The 24,685-nt window shown below is 45.8% G+C and overlaps 1 protein-coding gene and 2 long non-coding RNA genes across 4 annotated transcripts in view; 1 reads left to right on the top strand and 2 right to left on the bottom strand.

The window, feature by feature from the left end:
- LOC143002323 (interleukin-1 receptor accessory protein-like 1) overlaps positions 1-24,685 on the bottom strand; it is a 168,200-nt gene that overhangs the window by 62,912 nt on the left and 80,603 nt on the right. The window lies entirely within an intron of this gene.
- Positions 1,068-2,321, top strand: LOC143002325 (uncharacterized). Its single transcript, XR_012963787.1, has 3 exons — positions 1,068-1,255; positions 1,670-1,785; positions 2,043-2,321. It is a non-coding gene; the product is annotated as an uncharacterized LOC143002325 (long non-coding RNA).
- LOC143002324 (uncharacterized) lies at positions 2,493-5,420 on the bottom strand. 2 transcript variants are annotated; one of them, XR_012963786.1, is made up of 4 exons: positions 5,227-5,420; positions 4,573-4,675; positions 3,019-3,163; positions 2,499-2,764 (listed from the first exon to the last, which is right to left on the bottom strand). It is a non-coding gene; the product is annotated as an uncharacterized LOC143002324 (long non-coding RNA). The 2 variants fall into 2 exon arrangements; XR_012963785.1 differs by having other exon boundaries at positions 2,493-3,163; positions 5,227-5,415.

Below are 24,685 nucleotides of genomic sequence, written 5' to 3'. Positions count from 1 at the left end.
TCTGCCGTTATCGCTGGTCGCACGGTTACACGCTACTGTCTGTGACGCGGGAAGTAGTCAACCGTTTGCGAATGTGCGGCCTGAGGGGAAATTGCTCCCCAGCTGTGAGGGGGATGGGCGGGGTGAGAGCTGCTGTAGGGGGACATGTCAAGCTGTGCACAGTGGACACAGGATTGTATGTAAGTATGTATGTAGGGAATAAGAGAGGGCAGCTGGCAGTAGGAAGTGTTTTCCGGTATGTAAAAATGCTAAGTGCCTTTCAGACGCAGAGACTTTGGTTGCGTTAACATCTCTGCCTGTGATCTTTAATTATCCAGGGTTTACTTAAGAAAATTGAAATAAAGAGCGAAACTAAACTTTCCCTTAAAAGCAGCGTGCTAAGCGTGTGAATTGCTGTGACGTCCGCCGTCGCCGAGTACCGCGGTAGAGCAGAGTCGCCATCCCGACGCCCTTCAAAAAGCACAGAGCAGCTGCTGAGGAACAAAAGATCTGCACTTAGAGACTCCTCGTTAGGATGATTCCCTATAATTGGCTCTAGTCTTCAAAGTGGCATCAGAGAGGGTTCCCGTCGCCTCCGTGCACTCGGGAAAAATGACTCACGCGTGATTGGAGCGGCGATGGAATCTGGAGAACATGCTGAACCAGAAGGTCTGAGAGAGGAGCGACTCCACACAGGAAGGTTCATGCTGCATCTCGTCCCTCTCTGAATGATGCACAAGAGGTTCTGTCCCTAAGTAGGCCAGGATGTTCTAAAACTGCAGCTTTTAAACACTTTAAAGCAGAAAAACACAGTTTCCGCTCACTCTTTGCATTGTTGTGATGTCCAATCAGTTTAAACAAAACAAAGCAGTGTCAAATTTGTTGAGAATTCTGAAAACAAACGTAAAAGGAAGTGATGTGTACGGTGGCCGAGAACCGCCACCGCTGCAAATAAAAGAAGCGCTGCAAAAATAAAAAAGCTGGTGTGCATAAATTAAAAAGCTGGTGCAAAAATAAAAAAGGCGATGCAAATAAAAGAAAGTCTGCAAAAAAGAAACGCTACTGCAAATAAAAGAAAGTCTGCAAAAATAAAAAAGTCGGTGCAAAAATAAAAACGGTGATGCAAATAAAAAAGCCACAACGGAAGTGGGTTACCGGGGACTGTTTTTGCCGATGCACCTGTGTGAGTAGAAGACGACGCCGACGCACCTGTGTGAGGAGAAGAAGACGGCGACGACGACGAGAAGAAACTACGAATAGGAAAACGAACTAGAAAGTAAGTGAACATGATAGTGTTTAATGTCGCTACGTGTACTTTTTAATGTGTTATTTGGTTAGGCCAGGTAACCCCAGGTTTGAAGTTGAACTGGAGAATGCCGGTGTATTGTTAGCTTCGGCTAACACGGGGAGACCACTAACGAGTGGAAGCAACTGACGGCTACAGCTTATTACTATCGTTGTTGTTGTTGCTTGTATCATTAATAGTCATGCTAACAATAATCTAAGGCGTGGGTAACAATAGTTATTTGGATGAATGTGAAGTTTAAGCTGTGTGAGGTGGCCAGGGACTTTTGTGAAAATACCATGACCATAATGTCAGATTGAGGTATTGAACTGACGGCCAAAATGTTCATGCAATTTAAGTCCAAAGCAACCTAATGATACTTGTTTTTTTGTTTGTTTTTTGCAGATCATAATGTATTGTCCTTTTTGTGGACACCAGCAGCCTCCGAAACTACTTCGTCGGATTCAGAGGTGATCATCATGAGTCCAAGCTCTGCAGAATTCAGTGCAGCTGATACATTGGTGAGTGCCACATTTGTTGTGTCTTACATTGATTATATTGTAAGTTCTGTCTGAAAATGAAAATGTTTCTAGATTTTACATAGAAGCCATGTTTCTGATGAAACGTGCCAAAATAGCATTTTAAATTACAGTAAATGTTGCAGTGTCCTGGCCTACACATATTTTACAAACTTCAATATTTATGTTCAAATTTGTTCAGCTCTAGTTCTGTCAATCAAATTTGAAGTGCTCACTGATATATTGTTTTTTACTTCCAGATATGGGAACCTGCAGATGGAGAGTCAAGCACTGATTCAGCAGCTCTGGTAATTGTAGCTCCGAAACATAGTCTATCGTTCACACTTAGCCTTGTCTGAAAATATTGTCACACAATCAAGGCTTAAACTACTTAAAAGAATGTGTCACACTCTAACCTAGAGATCCATGTTTGTGTACATTATATTAAACATTTCATTTTTTTTTTTTTGTATTGCAAATAGACTGTTGTCAACACCGCACATTTTTATTGTATTTGATATCAGGAATGTGCTTGCAGCTTCAGCTTGTTTCTTTAAATAAAAAATAAATAAAAAAACTACAGACTGTTCTTTTTTTTTTTTTTTAAGATTTTTTCAGGCATAGACAACTTTATTACAGACATTTGTACGTTGCTTTGGACAAAAGCCTCTGCCAAATGACAGGGGAGAGAGGAAAATGACAGCAGCAATATACAGCAGCAGCAAATACGACACATAAAAAGAAGTTTGTTTTGGTGTTGTCACAACACAAATGTCCCTAAAATTTTTACAGACCAGCCATGTTTTTCAGGGTGATGTAGTTCTCTACAGCTGATTCCCACTGCAAAGGAGCTCTTACACCACTCTGTCGTTGCAGTTCTCCAAAAAGAGTTTCATGCTCATCCCCAGCAGGAGTTGCTGGCACTGGCATGATGCTGGTGATGTGGTTCAGGGTTTGGGCAGATGCTGGGAAACCACAATTGCTAGGAGCAAGTACAGGAAAGTGTTTACACTGAGCAACACATCAATTAAGTTTCACTTTCATGGTCATTACAATTATCTCCAGAGTTTCTTACAGGACAAGGATGCAGAGACCCAAAGACAAGCAATGATCTTAGGTTAAACTAAGTATCAAATATTAGAGAAAGCATTGCACATGAGGGAAAACTTTATTGTGAATCTTAAATTTTATAATCAAAATGTTACAAAATATTTTCAAGTGCATTCAAGTACACACATTTTAGAGCACCACATTATTTCAGTTTTTACGTAATTAATAATAAATAAGGTGACTCCAGGAGGTGAACTTTGTGTTTGCAGGGCTGCCATTGAAGAGATGCCTCTCCCTCAAGTCACTGAACAGATCCATCCAAAATTGGCTCCTAGATAGAAAACACAAATTCATCCAGGTCATCGTTCTTCAAGAGGTTTAGATTAATGTACAAGTCCACTTACTACTGACTCATGCCTTTTGGAGATTTCACTACAATATACCCTTTCCTTTAAAAAGCACAGCAATATACATTAAACTGAGAAATAATATAAATGCATACAGCAAATACAATAATCCAGGGTCAAGTAAAACATAAATGAATTAAAAGTGACAGAAACCTTTGTTTCCGGAACCAGCTTTCAATCCGCTGGTTGGATGTTTAAGTGCCATACATGTGGCTTTAAACTCCTGCAAACTCGTCTGCATGCTCTGATCTCATGGTACATTGAATGGCGGCCATTATTCCATTTTCAGTGCCGCAATCTGTGCGGAGCTGCTTTGGAAAAACTCCATGCTCAACTACACAGTTGATGTAGTTTTGAGCAATTACTGAAGGGTCGTTGTTCGTCTTTCCACAATTCAGCCACATAATTTTTCTGGAGAAGCCATCAATGCAGCCACTTATGCCAATTCCAAAAGGTTTTAATTTATTATACCCATCAACGTGCCAGGTTTCGTTTGGTCCCATTGAATGATATGCCCTTCGAACAAATCTACGTCTGCAGCGATTCTGTTCCACATGGATCCAGCTCTGCCATTAGGTGCATCGCATCGTCTTGTCTGACGACAAGAGAGTGTTTCCGTTTCAGAATCTGCCACATCGCTCTATACCCTAAAAGCTGGCCTGATCCCTTTAACTCCTCGGAAATAGCTGCCTGCACAGTAGCAATTGGAGTGTAGTTGATCCTTCTGGTCAGGCTTGCATGTTTTAGTCTTTTTTGTAGATTGCGAAAACTGACTGATATGTTGTGTTTGGTTTTCAGTAAGTCCACTATTATTTCATAACTATGGCCCTCTGTGAAATATTTTTGGATAAGTTCATCCACTGGAGTACTAGCTTCAGGACCTGAGGGGTAGGACGGAGGACACTATATTAGAGGCTAAATGATGAACTGCATAATGAACATTTTCAATTTTTACAGAGAGGTGAATAAATGAGATTATTAAGATTATCATGTGTGGGTGACATGGTAGTTAGTGATTAGAGTTATTGAGGAATCAAGCTATTCAATGCACTCGTTAAAGTTAATTAATTGAAAATGTCTTTATATAAAAGTAGCATAGTGCAAAACACTCAAAATTGTTGCATAGGATTTTTTTACAGGGATCAGTAGCCTACTAGACTAAGAAACTTTCTTAATTTTTCATGTCTTCAAATTCATTGTATTCCACATGCCTCTGTTATGGATTTCACCATATGAAGTGGTATATTCATGACTAACAGACAGTATATTCTCTGAAAAAGCATAGCAATCCATCATGTTTAAGAACCTCATTAACTGTCAGAAAGAAATGTACCTTCATCTTGAAGACTCCTTAGGAACCTGACATTTCTACAGCATGAGCCACAATATACCAGGACGGATGGAAGGTTCACCCCACAGAATGGACAAAACATGACCTGGTAAATGACAAAGCAAAAACAGTCAAGTTTAGGATTCAATCTGACATTATGGTCATGGTTCTTTCTCAAAGGTCCCTGGCCACCCCACACAGCTTAAACTTCACATTCATCCACATAACTTCTGTTACCCACACCTTAGATTATTGTTAGCATGATTATTAATGATACAAACAACAACAACGACAGTAATAAGCTGTCTTCACTGTAGATAGTCACCACAAGACGAGCTCACTCACAGACTCACAGTCAGATGTTGGTCCAGAAAGTGTGTCTCCAATGCTGCTGAAGCTGTTTGAATCTGAAGCTACTTAAATAAATGAGTGTGATGGCATCACGCTAACAAAACGATGTCATCCAATAACTCAAACTCCAGCTATGATGTCAAACTGACATCTGGCCGGACTCGTTAGTGGTCTCCCCGTGTTAGCCGAAGCTAACAATACACCGGCATTCTCCAGTTCACCTTCAAACCTGGGGTTACCTGGCCTAACCAAATAACACATTAAAAAGTACACGTAGCGACATTAAACACTATCATGTTCACTTACTTTCTAGTTCGTTTTCCTATTCGTAGTTTCTTCTCGTCGTCGTCGTCGCCGTCTTCTTCTCCTCACACAGGTGCGTCGGCGTCGTCTTCTACTCACACAGGTGCATCGGCAAAAACAGTCCCCGGTAACCCACTTCCGTTGTGGCTTTTTTATTTGCATCACCTTTTTTATTTTTGCACCGACTTTTTTATTTTTGCAGACTTTCTTTTATTTGCAGTAGCGTTTCTTTTTTGCAGACTTTCTTTTATTTGCATCGCCTTTTTTATTTTTGCACCAGCTTTTTTATTTTTGCACACCAGCTTTTTTATTTTTGCAGCGCTTCTTTTATTTGCAGCGGTGGCGGTTCTCGGCCACCGTAGATGTGCGCTCATTAATTACAGGTTCTGAGGAGAATTCTCTGTTTCCCCTCCTCGCCTGACGTCTTCAACGCTGGGTAAAGAAAACTCATTACCATAATTACCGTTTTTTTTTCTGGATGAAATAAGCTCAGATTGTTTTGTTTCATAATGACGGCGAGTGAAAAATGACTTCTTCCACCATGATGATTTGTCTCCTGAAGTTAAAGAAGATCAGCCGGGAATGCAAACGTCAAACACGATGCCACAGCTCCCTGGATGTAAACAAATATGAATACAGAACACATATTTGACTAAAACTGAAATATGTGGATAATTACTAATGAATTAAACTAATTAGATAAACGTCTAAGTGCTTGCAAGTGCTATATTAAATTAAATTGGGAATTGTCCAAACCTTTGATATTTCTGCCTGATTAATATGCTTGTGTGCTTTCGTTTCTACTGCTTAATATTGTTTTATTGTTAAAGATAATTTTTGTTATATTGTCGTATAGCTGAGACCAAAGTGAGCAAAGATTGAGTCGAGATTCCGGTCTTTGCTCCTCTGATTCGTCTTTGTTGGGGAGCAAACCGGACGGCTGGATCGTCTGTGTGTTTCCTCTGTCTGACGTGGAGGAGAGAAACTCTTCCATTCATAATGTACGAGCTGCAGGCCGTTCAAAGCTGCACTAAACGTGAAGGTGAGGCCCGATTTCTGCCCGGCGTGGCCCACGTCAGCTTGAACTTGTAACATAGTAAGAGGTCGTTAAACTTGCAACAAGGCGAGCTGTGTGTTGCTGATATGCTGCCCCCACAAATCCCACAGACGTTCACGAGCAGACACGGAAACTGGAGAGGCGTCGAGTCTTCATGGACGACGGGAAGAAACATTCTGTGCTGGGTTATTAAAGGTTTAGTGTGCAGGCTTTTGCTGAGGGGCAAGGAACGCATCCAGTCCAGTGTGCACACACACGGACACACACGTACACACACACACAGAGGCACGCTCATGTAAACGCATCCCCGCACTCGTAGGCGCTAAACTCTGAATGCCTGAGGACGGCGTCAGCTGGGGATAGAACCTCTAAAGAGTCCCTGTGATCGTCTCTCGCTGTGATCACATGATGATGGATGGGGGGATGAGGTAATGAAATAGAAAGAAGACCTCGTTCTTTCCCATTAACTCTACCGTGGCCTTCTCCCTCCACCCCATCTGTCCGTCTCCACCCCCCCTCCCTCCCCCGTGCGTCTTTGTCCGTCCGTCCGTCCTCTTGGTCGGCGGCGTCTCTCAGGGGGGTGAGAGAAAGGGAAGATGAAAGAGGAGAAAGAGGGGAAGAAGGAGCGGGTTGTGCTCCTCTGTTCACACTTCATTAAATCCCACTTCAGCAGACATAGATTAAGAGGAGTGTGTGTGTGTGTGTGTGTGTGTGTGTGTGTGTGTGTGTTTGTGTGTGTGTTTGTGTGCGAGATCGTTAAAAGAAAACATGCAGTCCGAGTTCCTTGAGAAAAAATAAGTGAAAGTGAAACTGGATAGTTGCACATGTGAGGAAATTAATCTGGATCCATTTTGGGGTTAAGTCATCCTGAAAGGTTCAATCTCCTCACATCAGGAGAGTGGATGCTCCCTCTCTTGAATCTGTCCCACAAATCTACCAATCTGACGTCTTCAAACGTGTAACGCGGGGTGAGCGGCGTGAAGAACGTCCGACTGTATCGCCATTTTAAAGTGAAGATCATCCAGACTGAGAGATGCCTTTGCCATTATGAAACAGTTTGTAGCGAGATGACAGCTTGTTAAACGGGTGGAGGCTTATTTCAGATAAAAAATGTTTGGAAAAGGCTCCAAACGTTGTCAGATGTTGTAAATATTTTTGCTCTGGCTTCTACTCCAAGATTACAAAAAGAAGAAAATATAAAAACGTCATTCTTGCAGCCCTGAAACTGTAATAAAGAGAATGAGCTCTTCATCAAAGCAGATGAAACGATTTCAATGGCTTTAAATCGGATTAAAGAGCCGACTCGCGGTCTTTTTCATACCACGTTTCACTTGTGGGCCACGTGCAGACTGAGGCGAGAGACGAAGGGATGACGCAGGCGGAGAGGTGACGTGTATGAAGTGTGGAACTAGCCGGAGCGTCTGAGCGTCTGAGCGTCTGAGCGCTCTCGGCAGCTGTCAGGGGGCGTTCAGGTCCTGAAAGACTAACGAGTCTCGCAGGTCTGACGGGTAAATGGAACCAGATCCAGATAGCTGGCAAATTGAAAGCCAAAGTAAATTTGTAAAATTGATTTTCTGCTCATAATTAAATAGAACCTAAAGGAATTCAATGTAAAGATGAAGGCGGACCACTTTTACATGATAAATCACTTATTGAGTCTTTATTGACTTTAAATTCTACACTTTATGAATACCTGGAGGGGGATTTGACCTCTGACACACACACACACTGACACTGACACACACACACACACACACACACACACACACACACACACACACACACACACACACACAGGTTCCAGAGGTAACGGTTGTTATTATCTGAGGGAGGGTCGCTGCCTCTCTGAACATGACAATGAAGCACTCGGGCACCCTGAGTGAAAACAGCGGCGTCTGTAAAAAAAACGCGGTGGGAAAATGAACCCTGCAGAAGATTCCGTGTCATCACTCTCCCGGGACTTGTTGGATTGAATCCTAATATACGAACCCCACAGGAGCGGATTTGCTTATTGAAAAATGTTTTGTTTCAGGAGATCCATCAAAACAATTGAATAGGAGCGGACTCACAGGACGCCATGACGCTTTCCAGGGAAATCACATAAATCATATCTGTAGGCTTTGGGGATAACCACAGCTTCCTCTTTCTCTTCTTCTTCTTCTTCTTCTCTCCCTAATGAGCGGTTTAAGTTTGGAGGAGAGGAGCAAACACTGCTCATAATTACTCACAGCAGCCGTGTAGGAGTGTGAGAGCGGCGTCCTCAGAGGATAACCTTTGCATACCAAGGTCTGCACTCAAACGCAGCACGGTGAAGATCCTCAATTTACATCCCTGTGCTGCTTTCACAGGCAAACATCAAGTGAGAGGAAAGATTACAGCCAGAGGAGCGGCGAACGGCCAGCGTCACACAAATCGTGACCCTCGCTGGAATGAACGCACACTTTCTCACATCCACACTCATACATCTATGGCGTTAGAGAGAGAGGGAGAGCATTGCTTTACATCTGTTTCTATCTCTCTCCATCCTCTTCACCCACTCCATCCCAAACCCTTTCATAAACCACCTCAAGCCTCTTCCACCATCATTCCCTCTCCTCCTCCTCCTCCTCCTCTCTGACTCATCCATCAGCGGGGATATTTCAGACCAGGCAGCTTCAGCGACCCCCCCCGCCATCCCTCCTTCCTCCTCCTCCTCGCCTTCCTCCTCATCATCATCAGGTGAATAACACATTTCTGAAGCGACTGGCCCCCGCTGAGGAAGCAGGTGAGTAATGAGTAACGGCATCGCTAATTAACAAGCAACTCTTCCTCAGACATGCGTGATTAGTTGCACATGGACTGCATTGACTTAAATAGCACGCAGGGAGTGTGTGTGGGTGTGCAGAGGGCAGCGTGGGTCATTGTTTGGGCGTGAGGATGCTTAGCGATGGAAATAGAGGGATGAGAGCGGGCGGGGTTAACGCGTGTGCCAGCTCTGGGGCGGTAGCTTCCTTGTTGATTAGCATCCCAGTCCAATGTGCAGAGCTCACGTCTCCAAACATCAAACTGACAGATTTGATCAGACGCCAGAAAAACTAGAGGAAGCCAGAAGTTCTTCTTCTTCAGCGGTGGCTCGGTTTATGAATACATGCGGCGGGATGGAGCGTGTGTGTGTGGATTCAGAATAGGGAGAAGGTAAAACTATTCCCAGCGTCTGTGTGAGGTTGCAGTCGAGTTTCAGATGTTGCGTAGCAACCCAAGCGTGGCAGCGCTTCCTCCGTGACACGGGTCTCACAAGACTATAAACCATATCACACCGTGCCTGCACAAGCCTGGAAGAAAGTCGCTCTGATATTTGAAATCTTTCGCAATCATATTGAAATATTTACATAAAAAAACTGACTTGAAATTGAAAACTCACTCAAATAAACTCAACATCTCCTTTAAAGAACCCAAAATGTTTCAAGACAAACCTGCATACATTCATCTTCTTCACACGTGAGTTAGCTTTGCTACATTTATCTTCACAGTTGAGGTTGTTTTTATAAAAGAAAACACTATTTTCAAAAGGCAGAAACTAAAATCAAATGATTGAGACGTTCCACTTTGAAACCCGGACACTCAGGCTCCTTTCAGGCACATGAAAGACAAACACCCACTGCACCAAGATATACATACTACTTTAGATAACTAACATGCTGTGTTTGAGTGACTTCATTCGTGGTGAAGCAAAATGTAGAATGACGCCATGGAGATTGATAGTTGCTAAGCCGACGGAAGTGAAAGGTGTATGAACTGTATGTTTGGGGTTTCCCTTCTCCTTCTTCATGCTTCTTCCTTGCCCCCTCTGGTCTCTGTCACTGTCTCTTTCCAAGGTCTGTTTCCAGGTTATCTTTGGTCAGATTGGTGTGTGTGAATCTTCGTCGCCCTCTTGCTTGGTTGCAGTTATGGCAGCGTGTTCTCGTGTCTCATTTTGCGTCACAGGCCAAAAGAACTACAGTGACCGAGCTGTATACTTTGTTTGTTGTACTGAACCGAACATTTCTTCACTCTGATGTTCTGTGTGTCCTTTTGAAGAGACGTGTTTTGGTTCAGTGCATGTTGCTTGAGAATGTTCCATGAAATTGCCATTTTTCACAGTAAATTAGATGGATTGTTGTTGATTGAAGATGCTAAATCAAGGCCTATAGACACACTAAGCTCCCTGTTGAGAATAATCGACTGGTTGGCATGATTTACGTGCACGACAGATAATTACAGCCCTCTTTCTCCTTGACTCCACCACCCTAACAGTCGCACCCTTTAAACGGGCTAAAAGCTCGTCTATACGATACGAGGCCTCTGGTGACGCTCAGACACACTAAATGGTCTTAAGGTGGAAGGTTCTTAACATTCTGTAAAGCTTTGTCTCGTGCAAGGATTTCTATTTCTGCATGAAACAACAAACGGCGATTGACAAGAAAAGACGGAGTAAAGGAAAGGAACAGAAAACTCGGGGAAAGGAACAGCACCGAAGTTCCTCTGACGAATTTGTGCGAGTGAGTGGAGGGAGAGCGATGGCGGCGTTGACATGAATCAAACGACCTGCGGGGAGCGGATTTCTACTGGGCATGAATAAGCCCGGGCTGGTAGTACAGATGCAGGCAATTTGTGCGAGGTGCAGGAGAGGAAAAATGTACTATTGATTCACACACTTTCCTCCACATACTGCGCCCTCAGCAAGCAGCGCTGGAAACGCCGGCGTTTGTCTTAGTCCTAAATCTAAGTGCTGGACAGGCAATACCTATGTACTTCCCTGTAATTAAAAAGTGAATTAATCTTGAGCGCTGACTGTCATAAATTCCAGCATTTTTTCTCCAGCCTGCTTTCTCCTTCCCCTCAATAAATACATCCAGAGCGATCAATAGAGGTATTACTATGTATATATCGCTGTGGGGATCGGCTTTACTGTCGCAGACGCTACACTTTCCCCCCTTTCACCTGCGATTCCTCCTGACGAGTGGACGCCGTTATTTCTATTCGAGGACGAGAAGTTGGCTGTAGATCGGTGTAATTTACGTCTAGGACGTCGTGCGGGGGAGAAAAAAGTTAAGAAGAAAAGAGTGACGTTGACCAACCTCTTGCTCGCTGGAACGTTGGAAGGAAAGTGAAAGAATCTGCAGTTAGGCAGATGTGTAAACCGATATTATGTGCCGTAATTAATGACGATTGCGTTAATTGCGTTAAAAAAAAATCTTCCGAAACAGTGGAGGAAAATATATGAAAAACACCTCTTATGCCAAACAAGCCCCAGTGTCTATATTTGCATATTAAGAATGCCAATCCTCTCCCTGTGGCAGACGCCTTCTCCTAGCACAGAGAATCATTCCTATTCTCAGAGTATAAAAACTTGTCCGTTTCCTCCCCCCGCTGCTATTTTCCACGCGCAAAACCGTGTCTGATATAATCTTTTAATTAAGATTTTACAACTTGCTTCCCTGTGATGATAAAAAAAAAGACCGTTTTTCAGTGTTCACGCACCCCCGAGGACAAATTATATTATCTTTGTTTAGCTTGGCAGATCCCTCATCTCGCACATCTCATCTGCGGTAAGTGCTTCGTCTTATTTACCCTCGGCTGCTGGAGGTTGGAGTTACACAGGCGCTACGCCGAGGATCCCTGCGGCCCCGGTGACGGGGGAACCGTTTGGGGACGGGGCCTTAGCGAGGGATCGATCCTTATCCACGCTTCATGTAAGGCATTAGAAGGGTACACAGTGTACGCTGGTATTAACTGCAGGTAATGGACTGCTTCAACCTCACAATCTGAATTAATAGTGCTCGTAATTATCGTGAAGCCTGTTTTATTTGTTGCTATGACAACTCGTGTGGTAGGGAGGGGAATTAGTCATCGCCCGGTGTACGGCACTTCTGTCCTCTACAGAGTGGATACGTTGTTGTAAATGTGTATGTAGAAGGTGAAAGGGAAGAAGAGCGGGAATATCATCAAAGATCCATCATCTCTACTAAAGGTCTCAGGAGTTTGTCTTTTTTCTCAAAGCGAAGCAGATCGATATAAATAACCACTGGAAATAAATAACACGCAAAACTTGAACAAGCCGGCCGGAGAAGAAGAATGCTCGCAAATGAGAACGGGGACAATCGCAGCAAACAAAACTCTGAAAAGAACCGAATCCACAGTGAAGAAAGCTGCAGCACCGAGCTTCACACGGCTGGCATTTATAATGGAGATGGCATTTAGAATCCACTTTCATTCAAGGCCACTGCACAGGAACGCATAACCTGGCGTAAAGAGCACAAAGCAGGACCTGTCCTCCTTCACATCACTCTCTACAACTGGACGGCTTTACGGTGGAACAAAGAGAGAGCCTGTAATCTGAAAACCATTTGTTGGGGTTTCGTTATGGAATTTTAAGCGATATCGGAGGTGTCTGGTAGGTCAACGAGGAATGAAATGTGAGTAGAAGTGAATTGGCGATGGATGGTGATGTGAGGGCAAACCACGAAACTACACCGCCGTAATTGCGACCGCAGACACTCAGGTTACCGAGCAATGGGAGTGCGAGTGTGGTTTGGGCGAAAGTCAAAATCAATGGAACAGCCGTACCATGGTTTCCCCATTAGACCGACCTACAATTCAAATGATGCTGTCGGGTGTCAACTGCAAAATAGAAACCTGTGACTCAGGAATCCTGCAGAGCCTCTAGTTATAGTGACTGAAGTGAATAACCAGAGGCAAAGGGGGAAATCACCACCTTGTTCCGAACCCTAAGACCTCTACTTCCTGTCCCTAAACTCCCATTAAAACCAATTTAGAGAGCATGGAGGCTCACACAGGTCTTTGTTAGGGACTCGACCCCATCATCAGTCCATAACGGGCTACTCAGAACATCTAGAACATTCCTGAGCTGGCACCAAACCTGAGCAAACATATTTCCCCTTCCAACCCAAAGAAACAGAACTGAACAAACTTGATCCAATATTAGCATTCGACTTTTTCCACGGCGAGATTTGTTTGCTGCCGTTTGGAGTGATCTCGGGCGATGTTTTGTCGGCACTCAGCACATTGCTCACACACCCCTTAGAATGTGAATGCAGAGCTGCTGAATCCCTTTGCATTATTTATCAAAAGCTCCCCTCTAAACACACCTCTTGAAGAAAATATGTGAGCATAAGCATTCCAAAAAAAAACTATAAATAACAAAACCATCATCTTTAATAATGAAAGGCTTGAGAATGGACGTTGCACGAGCAGAGAAATTAAATGGAATACCTTAACAAGAGGCTATTTAATGTTAAGCTAGGTTTAAACTACGCCGCACCTCAAAGAGCCGCACTCTGCCTGACCCTCCACCCTGACTTATTAATAACCTTACATCCTCCTGCAAAATGAGCAATAAACATGATTGATTCTTTCTCTCTGTGGACCCTTCCCCCCTTTAACACACACACACACACACACCTGACCTTCTGTCTACCTATGGCCACGGGCCAAAGTGTGAGCTCAGGTCGTTGCTGACATTCTTTAGCATCATCATCACAAGTTCAAAATGACGTGGTGACCCCGTGAGCGTGAGGTCAGATGACAGCACATGGGAAGGCTGTGATCCTGGGATAATGGCTGCTTTGCTGCCTCCACCATCAGGCATCATCGCTGCACTCTAGAGTATTCCATGGCTGACGTGGGACAACTCTAATGTGACGCTGTGGGAATTTTAGTTTCGTGTTTTTACCACTTTTTTGCTGCTGGTGTGTTCTGAAGCTGCCTCGTCATTTCCTCTATTCACTCTGATTACATATCCACATATGTGTGTTTGGGTTAATATGAGAGGAGGGAACAGAGATTCACACAAACCCCACACACACACACACACACACACCTCCACAGCCATTGTGCTCCTTCCTCTCTCTACCAGTGGTCGCTTGGTTAAACTCCGGCCACAAGCTGCTCAGCCTCCCCTGTGACCTCCTTCAACCCCTCCAGCTCACACACTGACCCGCATCACATTTCTACAAATTGGCCAGCCCCCTGCTAGAAACTAACCGTGTCTATTAGACTTTAACTCAAGTCAGCGTCTCCTCCTCCTTCCCTTCCTCTTCCTCTTCCTCCCCAGCTTGGTGCCAGTGGCCTGTTCAGCTCCTGAGGGCACTTTGGCGTCATCGCTGAGCTCAGAGTGAACTTGCAGTGCTACAAGTCCCTTAGCGGCTTCCTCTTCCCTCTCCCCTCCCCCGTCCTCATCCTCCTCCTCCTCCTTCCAGCGATTATTTGCCAGTGGCCCTTGCAAATCTCCGGAGTGGTGCAGGAGCCAAACGTTCAGGCTGTTTAAACGGGTCATGGTTTGGCGCAGTGAGCCATCGGTGGCGGTGCCATCTTGGTGCTCTGCCATCACTCCTGAGGGGAACGCATCTCCCAAACACTGGGTCTCTATGCAGTTCTATACACTCAGACCTCACCTCTGTCCAAGACCTACGACAGGTTCGTCCAGAGGAAAACTAAGGATGTATGTCAGTTCAGTTTAAGATACGAGCCTTAAGGTTTGAATGTTGAGGAGCAAGACTGTGACCTCATCATTTCACTAACACCTAGTTTGTGTTTACCCGAACGAGAGCAGGAGTTGTAAGCTGCCATTAATGGGAACATGGAAGGTGACATCACAACCACAGAAGGGAATCATTTTTCTATAGATGGAGGATTGAGATAAGATCGCATTTTAACAAAAAGGTGTAAAAGTGGCTTTATTCTTCCGAGTCACACACACGTTTTTGGTTGATAAATGTGCAGTACGTGTATTTTGTGCACCTGTATGTTGGATTTGCTGAAGCTGGGTGAAACTTTGAGCACACGGCTAAATCAGGCAGTGAAATGAAGCGACTCCTCGCAGCGGGGAAAGGTCACTGGTACTTCAGTTCGGATTGGATGTTTGTCAAACAGAACATGTGCGAGCGTGTCATGTAAAAGTGCAGGTGTGTGTGTGTGTGTGTGTGTTTGAAGGCATCTGTATTTGCTGTGCTATTTCCAGCGGCGCTACATGACTCCAGATGAATATCAAACAGCCTGGGTACGTTAGAGGAGGAGGAGGTGTCACAATGTATGCTAAATATTTTGATGGCTTGAACCTTTTCACAGCCAGTTTGATCACATTACTGCCTCACTGTGCACACACAAGCAAACACCACAACGCTACTGTGAACACAACGCAGGTGGACGGCTGAGAAATGTAAAGCAAAGCAGATGAAAGAGGGGAGGGGGGGGGGGGAAATCATGAAATCCATAGGATCGACTGACATTCCTATAGGGGTCAATAGTCCCATTGTAGAGTAATGGAGCCTCATTAATAAGACAACGTGGTTACAACCGCACACAATCGCTCTCAGATCTCAAAAGGAACTAAATGAATTAAAGATTGTAGCCATTTGGGACGTAAACACAATCATCTACGCTTCCAGTCAATAAATACATGCAAAGGTAAAATAGAATCTACAATAATAAAGCACACAAAGACAAATGTAAGGCGCTTCTGATGTTTACTCATAATTACATTACATTACGATCATTTGGCAGACGCTTTTATCCAAAGCAACTTACATTACATTATATTATATTACCACCAGAGGGGGGAGCAATTGAGAGTTCGGTGCCTTGCTCAGGGGCACCTCGGCAGGGACTCGAACCAGCAACCCTCCGGTTCTTAAGCGGAAGCTCTACCCACTCGACTACTGCCTCCCTAATTATTCCTGTTCCAGATGTTTCTACGTGCCTCTTGTTTACAACCTGTAGCCCCCGCTTTCATCAACAGTTCTCTCCATATCATATCAGCCTTATTATCGGTTGTTGTTCCTGCTGTAATACGGCTTTATGTAAATACAGATGAGCCGATTACAGGTTCATGTGTGTGTGTAGGAAATGGCACCGCGGTCGGTCGTTCGTTCAAGAGGTGCAAGCTCTGGTGCTAATTCGGCTACGTTATGAAGGCGCGCTCGTACTCACACACACACACACACACGCACACACACAAACACACACACACACACACACACACACACACACACAGCGAGGAAAAAAGCAAAAACATAAAGCCAAAGCACTTTGCGATGACACCGTGGGGGGCACTTAGTGCTAATGACAGGCCTGCACTCACCCCGTATGTAATATAAGAGATAGTTCAGTGAAATTACAATCTAATTTAGACGTGCTCCAGATCTGTCACAGCGCTGAGATGTATTAAATCCAGATCTGTGAGCCCACAACTCCACGTGAGACGAATATCAATTTAGCATATTTCAGCTGGATAGGGGTTCTCTCTCTCTCTCTCTCTCTCTCCCCCTCTCTCTCTCTCTGACCAGTCACCTCTTTCCTGTCCTCTTGGACTGGAGCCGCTCCGCCGCAGATATTCCACATTAAAATACATTTTGCAGACTTGTTTGGATGATCAAGCGTCGCAGTGAGCAGGCTCTTGCTGCTGTTGACCCGTGTGATGAGGCTCACCGCTGTGCACGCTGGATGTCAACACCTGCACGGGCAATCAGTGCTTGCGGTCCTGCGAGCCTCTGCCAGCGCTTGTGCGTGTTTGCTTGTAATTGTGCTCAAAACGCGACTTGATACCTTCACAAGCGTGACAGCCTGACCCTTCCAGGCCGGAGCCATATATCAGTTTTCACCGCGGCGATCAATACGCCACCTAGGATCCCTCTCCGAACCCACGTGTGCGCTAACGATGGCTGCTGGTGGGCGGCGACCGCGACTTCAGCCAGGTTGCGGGCCTCTAATTGGCTGCTTCAGCTCTGGAGGAGCGCGGGGACCATTTGATTTGGCCGGGGCTGTCACAGCGCGAGCCTTAATTGGCTGACGGCTGCGGACAAAACGCCAGGGAGACACATTAATTGAAGTGCTCATGCATGAGTCATTGTAATTTATTATGAAGACATTGCAATCTAAAATGCCATTAAGCTCGGAATGCCATTAAACTTTACAACAGATTAGGAAGTCATTGTATTATGAGGCTCTTATGTACTCAGCTCCACTCCATGTGCTGCCTTTAGCTTACTATCAGGGCGGCAACCTAACATTATTTATACTACTGATTTATTCATTGATTCCTTCTTTTAATTAACGGATTAATCATTTGTTGCAAAATGCCAAGAAAATAATGACAAAGTGACAAAGCTCACACTGCTTATTTGGTTCCAATTCATTCACTGGTTCCTCTGCTCTGATTCTAGCGCAGCATGCGTGTTCTCAAGCTACACTTTAACCAACCGCCACGGGGAGAAGAGCGGCAGATACTTCTCTGCCATTTCACATATCACCATGGTTACGGCATCATAGATAGAGAGATGTGTAAATGTCATTCATCCGACGAGAGCCAACATTCGCAAGCAATGAGTTAGTAAGTCTGTTTTACACGTGATCTTTCTATTAATACACAAAGCAAAGCAACAACAACAGCAGAGGTAATTAGCCACACACACACACACGCGTGCCTGCAAGTCACATCTACGAGAAGATTTCCTCGATAACGTGTTGACAGCAAACGAGCACACACATAACTGAAGCAGGGACAACAGGCTGAAGCCGCCATCGCTCTCTCTCTCCTGACGGCAGAGGGAAATGGAACCCGGCGGAACAAACAGAAGGTGGGAAGGTGATGCAGCCGTTACCTGCACAAGCCAAATAAACAACAGATTTCATCTAAGCTGGAAGTGTCCACTCCGACGCCGGGGCTGACAGGAATTGAGGCGCGGGGGAAACGTGCGTCGTCCCACACGGCACGGCGGTGATACCGGAGGAGCACAAATCATTCTTTAATTATAACTTTTACCGGGCGCTGTGCTCATTTATTCACACCCGCCGCAACAAGTTCTGTGGTAGTAATTCTTGAGCTCGGCTTGAAAATGGCTTTCTCTCTGTAAAAGCCTGAGATGCCATCCCTCCGACCTCATCGCTCCCTCCTCAGACTCCGGTCGCAGACTTACTGTCTTTATTCCTTCTTCCTCAGGAACCCGCAGTGTTATCTCATAAATAAAACCAAAAGGCTTGCAACGCTGCAAACACACCCTGAGTCACCGTTGTGCCGGCCTCCCTTCAACCTCAACACACGCCTGCTTTAGTGCCATTAGAATAACTTGTCATGACAGCGTAGCCTGGGAGCCGTGCAATCAATTTCCATCACATCAAGGCCCAAGTGGGCATCGCCGCCGAACTGAGCGCTGCTAAGCAATCTCCCTGACCGAGGGTGGTGGTGGTGTGTGTCTGTGTGCGTGCGTCTCTGTGTCTGTGTGTGTGTGTACACGTGTGTGAAAGAGTGAACATAGGGGAAGCAAGGAGCAAAGTGAATATCTGTACTGACAGGATTTCCTCCTCTACCTTCCCTCGCTCACCAGCAGAGGGACTGAACTAAACCGATCACCGACTGAAACAAAACTGCTTCATTCATCACCCGGCGAAACTCACAGGAGCCATTTTCCTCTTTGGTCAGATTCCAAAAAATGGAAACAAGTGTCATTTTCCCGCCATAACATCATCTGAAACGATCGCCGCCTGAACAATTCAGCCCGGCCTCGCCGCGGCCAGCGTCTCCCCGAAGTGATTTAGAATGCACCTTTTGTAAAAGCCCAATCTGCAACTAATTAACATCAAAGTAATTTATGCCACATAATTGATTTTTGCTCACTATAAATTATGCAACAGTCCCATTCGCCGTCCCTTCCCACCTTCTTATCTCTCCGGCTGAATCGCTGGATTGACACGAGGCTGAAGTGTCCTTGACGGGGAGTTTCTACAAAGTGTTAGAGACGGAGACGCAGCCGGAGAGGAACCGGGACAAACCGCAGGCGGGACGACATCACGGCAACACCTGCGGTCAAAACGAAGGCAAAGTCCTCCCCTTCTGTTTCTTCTGTAATGATAGCGATAAGGACTTTCAATGTCAAGAGTACAAGTTGATTGGAGTTCCTCTCATGAGAGATCCTGAGCGAGGTAGGCGATGATGTCGTGAAGTGTTGTAGCTGTAGGGGGGAAAAGCATGCGTGGCCTTGAAGGAGAGGGAGGGGCTCCACGTCTGACGCTTTGTGGCGTGCTGAGCCGAGTCACCCCCCCTCGATTTGAAAGCTGGACCGTACCAACGCAAATATATGAAACTGACTTTAGGAGAAAAGGTTTGATTTATATGGAAGCAATAACACACCCGATGGATATGTGTGTGTATGGTGTTTGAGGCTCAGTAGAAGCAGGTTGCAACCGTGACCTTGAAGGGTTAAAATCTAAATCCAGGGCTCTCAAAGAGAACGTGGTCCCTTACGTCCCGCACAATTGGTTAACATACATGTTTCTCTACAAACGACCCTCTGACATGTTGAGCCATGTTTTTGGTTTTTTCCGCATCCCCAACTTTTCGATTCTTCGCTCGGCGGTACAGCGCTGTGGAATGACATTAACACTACTTTAGCGCTGATTTTCACATCTCTGTAAGCTACGGCTCTAAGTGAGTGCAAATTAGTCGAGCGAAGGCATTAATTATGTAACACGTCATCTTAATTAGCAATCCCAGATGTGCGGCGTGTCAGAGGAGCATTTGTAAGCACAGTCTGGCTAATTGATAGACATTCGACAAGATGTATGACAGCAGCCGGCCGCAAAGGTGACAGTCGGCCTGCAGATCCTGGATCTGACTGCATAGCGTTGACCGTTGTCTGGGGCCAGGCGAATATAAGGCAGCAGGAAGTGGATATGAATTGAAGATATGAGAATAAACTGGAGGGGATTTGATCCTTTTTTTTGTATTTCGGATTTCTCATCAAAAATAGAATATCTGAGGAATGATGGGTAATGTGTCAAAAGGATGTTGGCTATTAGTACTCAGGGCGTGTTATTCCTTCCTCTTCATCTTTTCATGCGAGGGGAATCATCGTGGGAGAGTCTGTTCTCCATCTTAAAAAGCTGAATTACTGTGCTGGAATGGGAGCGCAGGCACCAGACCGCCTGACCTTTATGCATTTACACGCCATCTGTCCAAACCCGCCCCGCATCTGTTGCTTGGTTTCACCTGCTGGCCGTCTCTTTGGCGAGCCCGGCTCCCGGTAAATATTGATTCAGCACAGCGCCGGCTTCAGAGTTTTATATGAAGCTTAAATTTCATTGTCAAAGAGGAACTTTTTTTTTAGAAGCCAAAGCGACAGAAGCACCGTGTCACGCCGTCCGGGGCGATGACGTCTCTGAGCACACCTGCTGTTTCTGCTCGTATGATAGCTAAAAAGAGTGCGGAGGGCAAGAACATGTAAGAATAGATATAGGAGTGTGTGATGATGACTCACCATCGCCTCAGCCAGATCTGTGTTTTCTAACAGCTGTGCCAATTACAATGGAGACTTTGGTCTTTTCTATGACAAGCATGTATGGTGTCATAATGTACCTAAATGAGCACGGAGGGTTAATACGGATGTTTGGTAAGATGTAAGACAATGGAATAGGTAGGAGGCTCTGCAGAGGCGCGGATGCTTTCGACTGTCCGATAGTAAAAACAAACACACACACGCATCCAGCAGTCGGGCTTTTTAGCTGAGAAAAAGCATCAAATCCTTCTGTCCACCTTTGCCCCGTGTCCTAAATCTTGTGACAGCATGCCAGGGGAGATCGTCCTTTGTTTGCTTAAAACAGAGTTTGAGCCCAGAAAGTGCCACCTCATCAAACAAGAGGACACTGATCAAAGTCATCTCACCTTGTGGAGAGCCGGGCCAAGTCAAACTAATTCTTGGAGCTCCTCCTCGTCAGTTTGCTCACGTGGCTCAAATCTGCCGCGCCGAGCCAAAAAACATACATCCAGCAGCCGGCCGCCAATTAGCTGTCAACCGCATCCAGGGGAACCGAACAAACACCGCCGCTGCAGCTTTATCAGAGTTTAGGATAGAGACGGAAACGCGTGTAGGGAGATAACTAATCCCGGAGCTCCGTATCTTCCAGTTTTCCGGAGGCCTGTGGCCAAATCAACAAATCAGAACAGCAGACTGACGTCTCTGCTCACACTCGGCGAGACTAGTCCAAATAACCACTCCAATTTCAGAAACACGGCACTTTCCACACGCTCGGCTGTTTCCTCTCCTCTTTCAGCCGCTTCCCTCCCCCGCCGCACGCGCTGAAATCAAGTCTCCCCCCGCGTCGCCCAGTCCTTTGATGGCGACAGCAGGTGGAAAACCCGCCGGGATGCTGAGTGTGCACTCCACTACACATTCCCCGCTGCACGCCGCTGGACTGATCAGAGCGCATGGGCTTAGTTGACTCACTGGGCTGGGAGGGCGATGGCAGGGGAACACATAACAAACAGCCTGCCAGAGCGTAGGGGCTGGGGGGGGGCAGTTATGGCAAACAGCTGGACACCGCGGTAAACCACAGCGCCGTCTGGGGAAGGGGATTAAATGAGAACACGCTGGCTTGTGGTTTATATTCCTCCTTAAAATGTAGGATTTTGTAATAGAAATCGATGCGGGCGGATGTGATTCAGTTAAACAAAGGGAGAGAGGCGACGTTTCATCGATCCGTCGTCGAGGCACCTTTGTTCAACGTTTCAAAAGCTTGACGTCTGTCGCACAAATTGAAACTGCGCCCAGGAACTAACAAAAAGAAAAGAAAGATCTAAAAATACACCTGTTTAATCAGCCCGAATGATGGAGCCCAGAGAGTTCCATCGCTCCTAATTGAGACCCAATTATGCCACAAAACCAAATTAAAGCCTGACTAGAAGTGGAAAGCGCCGCTGGAACGCAGCGAGTAACGAGCGAAGGCCCCGCAAAATACCGAAGTTCCTCATTATTAAGAGTGAAAGAGAGAGTTGGAGTCACGATCTCCACCGCTGCAGCGTTTTGTTTAGGACCTTCGTCTCTCTTGGCCTTGTGAGGTTTAGTTCATGAATTCCTTAGAACTCTGGAAAATAAAATGGACAAAATGGCAGCAGTGACATCTTCCTCACTCATGGGAAACATGAAATCCAGACGAGCTCCATCTCACGCCGTCACGTCTCTTCCTGTTGACGTCAATATCTGTCAGTGACCCTGACTCTGTGTTTGCTTTATAATAATATGCACCGGAGCACGGGACGAAACAAACAGTGACCCCTCATGCCTGAAGTGCTCAATCGGCTTCGAGAGCATTTCTCCAGCAGCGCTCCAGCTCCAGCTCTGCCTCCGTTCTCCCCGCCGTCTCCCTGGGAACCTGCACAGTGCCGGTAACTGCACGAGGCGAAATTGGTGAACATTAATCCTGATTTACCTCCTTTTCCATCATCTCACAGCAGGCGTGATCACATATGACAAGAACGTCCAAATGCCAGCGAGAGAGAGAGAGAGAGAGAGAGAGAGAGAGAGAGAGAGAGAGAGAGAGAAGATTCAAACCGCTCTGCAGCCCGTTTCCGCATCTCCACAGCAACCAGATGTTTGAGTGACAATCTTAATTAATCCGCTGCCGTTTCCGCTACGATGGGATGTGTGGGGAGGAGGATGACGAGGATGAAGATGAGGATGAGAGCGCCCGCTTCAGAGCAACGCGAGGGCGTGAGGATCATCACACGCGGTCAAGGCGCACAAGAAAGGACGGGCCGCGTTATGAATATATGGATTTAACACCGTATGGGAGCAGAACGAGGAGGAGAAGGATTAAATGACAAAACATCAAAGGTAATGACAGGAGAAAAGATGCGGGTATTAATACACCTCAGCTCACACCGTCTGATTACGCAGCGTGACAAAAGAGGATTTCCTGCAGCCGTGGAATGTTCCGTCCTTCCCTTTTCCACCGCCAATTTGGCCAGATTAATCATCTCCCATCAATTAATGGTGCAATTATACTCCAGCCTCCTTCATATGCTAATGAGTCAACTCAGAGACGGCAGAGGCAGAAGGGAGCTGGGAGGAGGAAACGGCAGAGCGGAGAGAGAGAGAGAGAGGCCGCTGTCACGTTTAGGCGGAGCAAGCCAAGTTGAAAGGCCGCCGTAAGTGAAGAAATGACGTATAGAGCACATATGGTTGCATATATACTCCAGTTGTGTCTTTTGTGGAGCAGCTGGTTGCCTTTCTAACTCGACCTTCTCTGCATAATTCCTATTTGTTTCCACGCTTTCCGCTCATTAGCCGTGGTAACTTAGTTCCGACCCCGAGAAGAGAAGAGAAGAGAAGAGAAGAGAAGAGAAGAGAAGAGAAGAGAAGAGAAGAGAAGAGAAGAGAAGAGAAGAGAAGAGAAGAGAAGAGAAGAGAAGAGAAGAGTGGCCTTGAAGCGGAGGCCAGAAGTTGCGCGCTAACATTTTGGGGGCTGCTTTGTTGAGTTAGCCTGCGGGGGCCATTTGCAACACAGAGAAAGCCTTTGTTGTTGGATATTAACATGTTATTCGTGTACGTGGGGAATTCTAAACAAAGCCGCGGGACGTCGGCTCTCGTTTAACTCCGAGAGAAGCAGCGCGCTCGAGCCTTTTCTTCTGTGTGAGAGTGAAACCAGCAGAGATCAGGAGTGAGGGTCAGATCAGCCTGCTGACCGTCAGGCCTCAGACTGAAGATCACACTCATTCAGATCTAAAATGCAGAAATGACAGCTGTACAAATACGACATGACCCTTTTTTCCCCGACAGCGATTACAGCTGCGTAATACGTTTCTGACACGGGGCTCTTGCCCCCGGGGATTCATGTTTACAGAACTCACCAAAGGAACGCTGAGATCAGTTTAGTGTCATTTTCCTGTGTCCTCCGTTTTCGAGTTCCGTTCCTGTCCGTGTTCACAGAGCAGACGCCTCCGGGCCAACGAAGAAGAAAGACAGAAAGACGTGGAGGGGCGTCTGCATCAAGGCTCCCCGTCGCTCATTCACAGGCAGAACACAGAGCAGCGAGGACATTGGATATCAAGAGAGAGGCTGCGACCCAGAAAGCGGTTGGATCTGTTTTTCATTTCATGCTGCTGTATCTATTTTATCGCACTTTTATTCCGGATGAGTTTTAATCTAAGACATCAAAGGGGGGGGTGCTCTTTACAAAAGACTGAAAAAAAAAATGATTAGAAAAGTAAATGCCGCTTCCAATCAACCGGCGAGGGATGGTATTATGATTTTTAGCCGCGCTCGTTATAATCAAATGGGATCTGACCTTTTGTCCCGCCGCGCCGCTCTGTGAGGGCCTGCACGCCGCTGATAAAGAGCACAGCGCCAAAGGGTTGATGGTGAATTGGAATTACCTGCGGGTGGTTGATGATGATATTACACATGAAGGTACATGGACATTGTATACAGAGTGAGAGTGCGGGTCGGGACCACAGGCCTCTCCGTGACGACGCTCTCGCCCGATAAAGAAGATTTTTAATCAAACCGTAGGTAAGAATGAATCACCACTCGTGCTTTTGCTAGACCTCTGGATTGCTGAGGAAGATAATAAGTCCATACAGGAGAGAGAACAATATGG

Source organism: Genypterus blacodes, unplaced genomic scaffold (genome assembly GCF_046128005.1).
Source record: "Genypterus blacodes isolate CSIRO-AG114 ecotype Tasmania unplaced genomic scaffold, CSIRO-AGI_Gbla_v1 ptg000056l_1, whole genome shotgun sequence".
Lineage (NCBI taxonomy): Eukaryota > Metazoa > Chordata > Actinopteri > Ophidiiformes > Ophidiidae > Genypterus > Genypterus blacodes.
The sequence above is the reverse complement of the archived record's forward strand: the minus strand, read 5'-3'. Positions and strand labels throughout refer to the sequence as shown.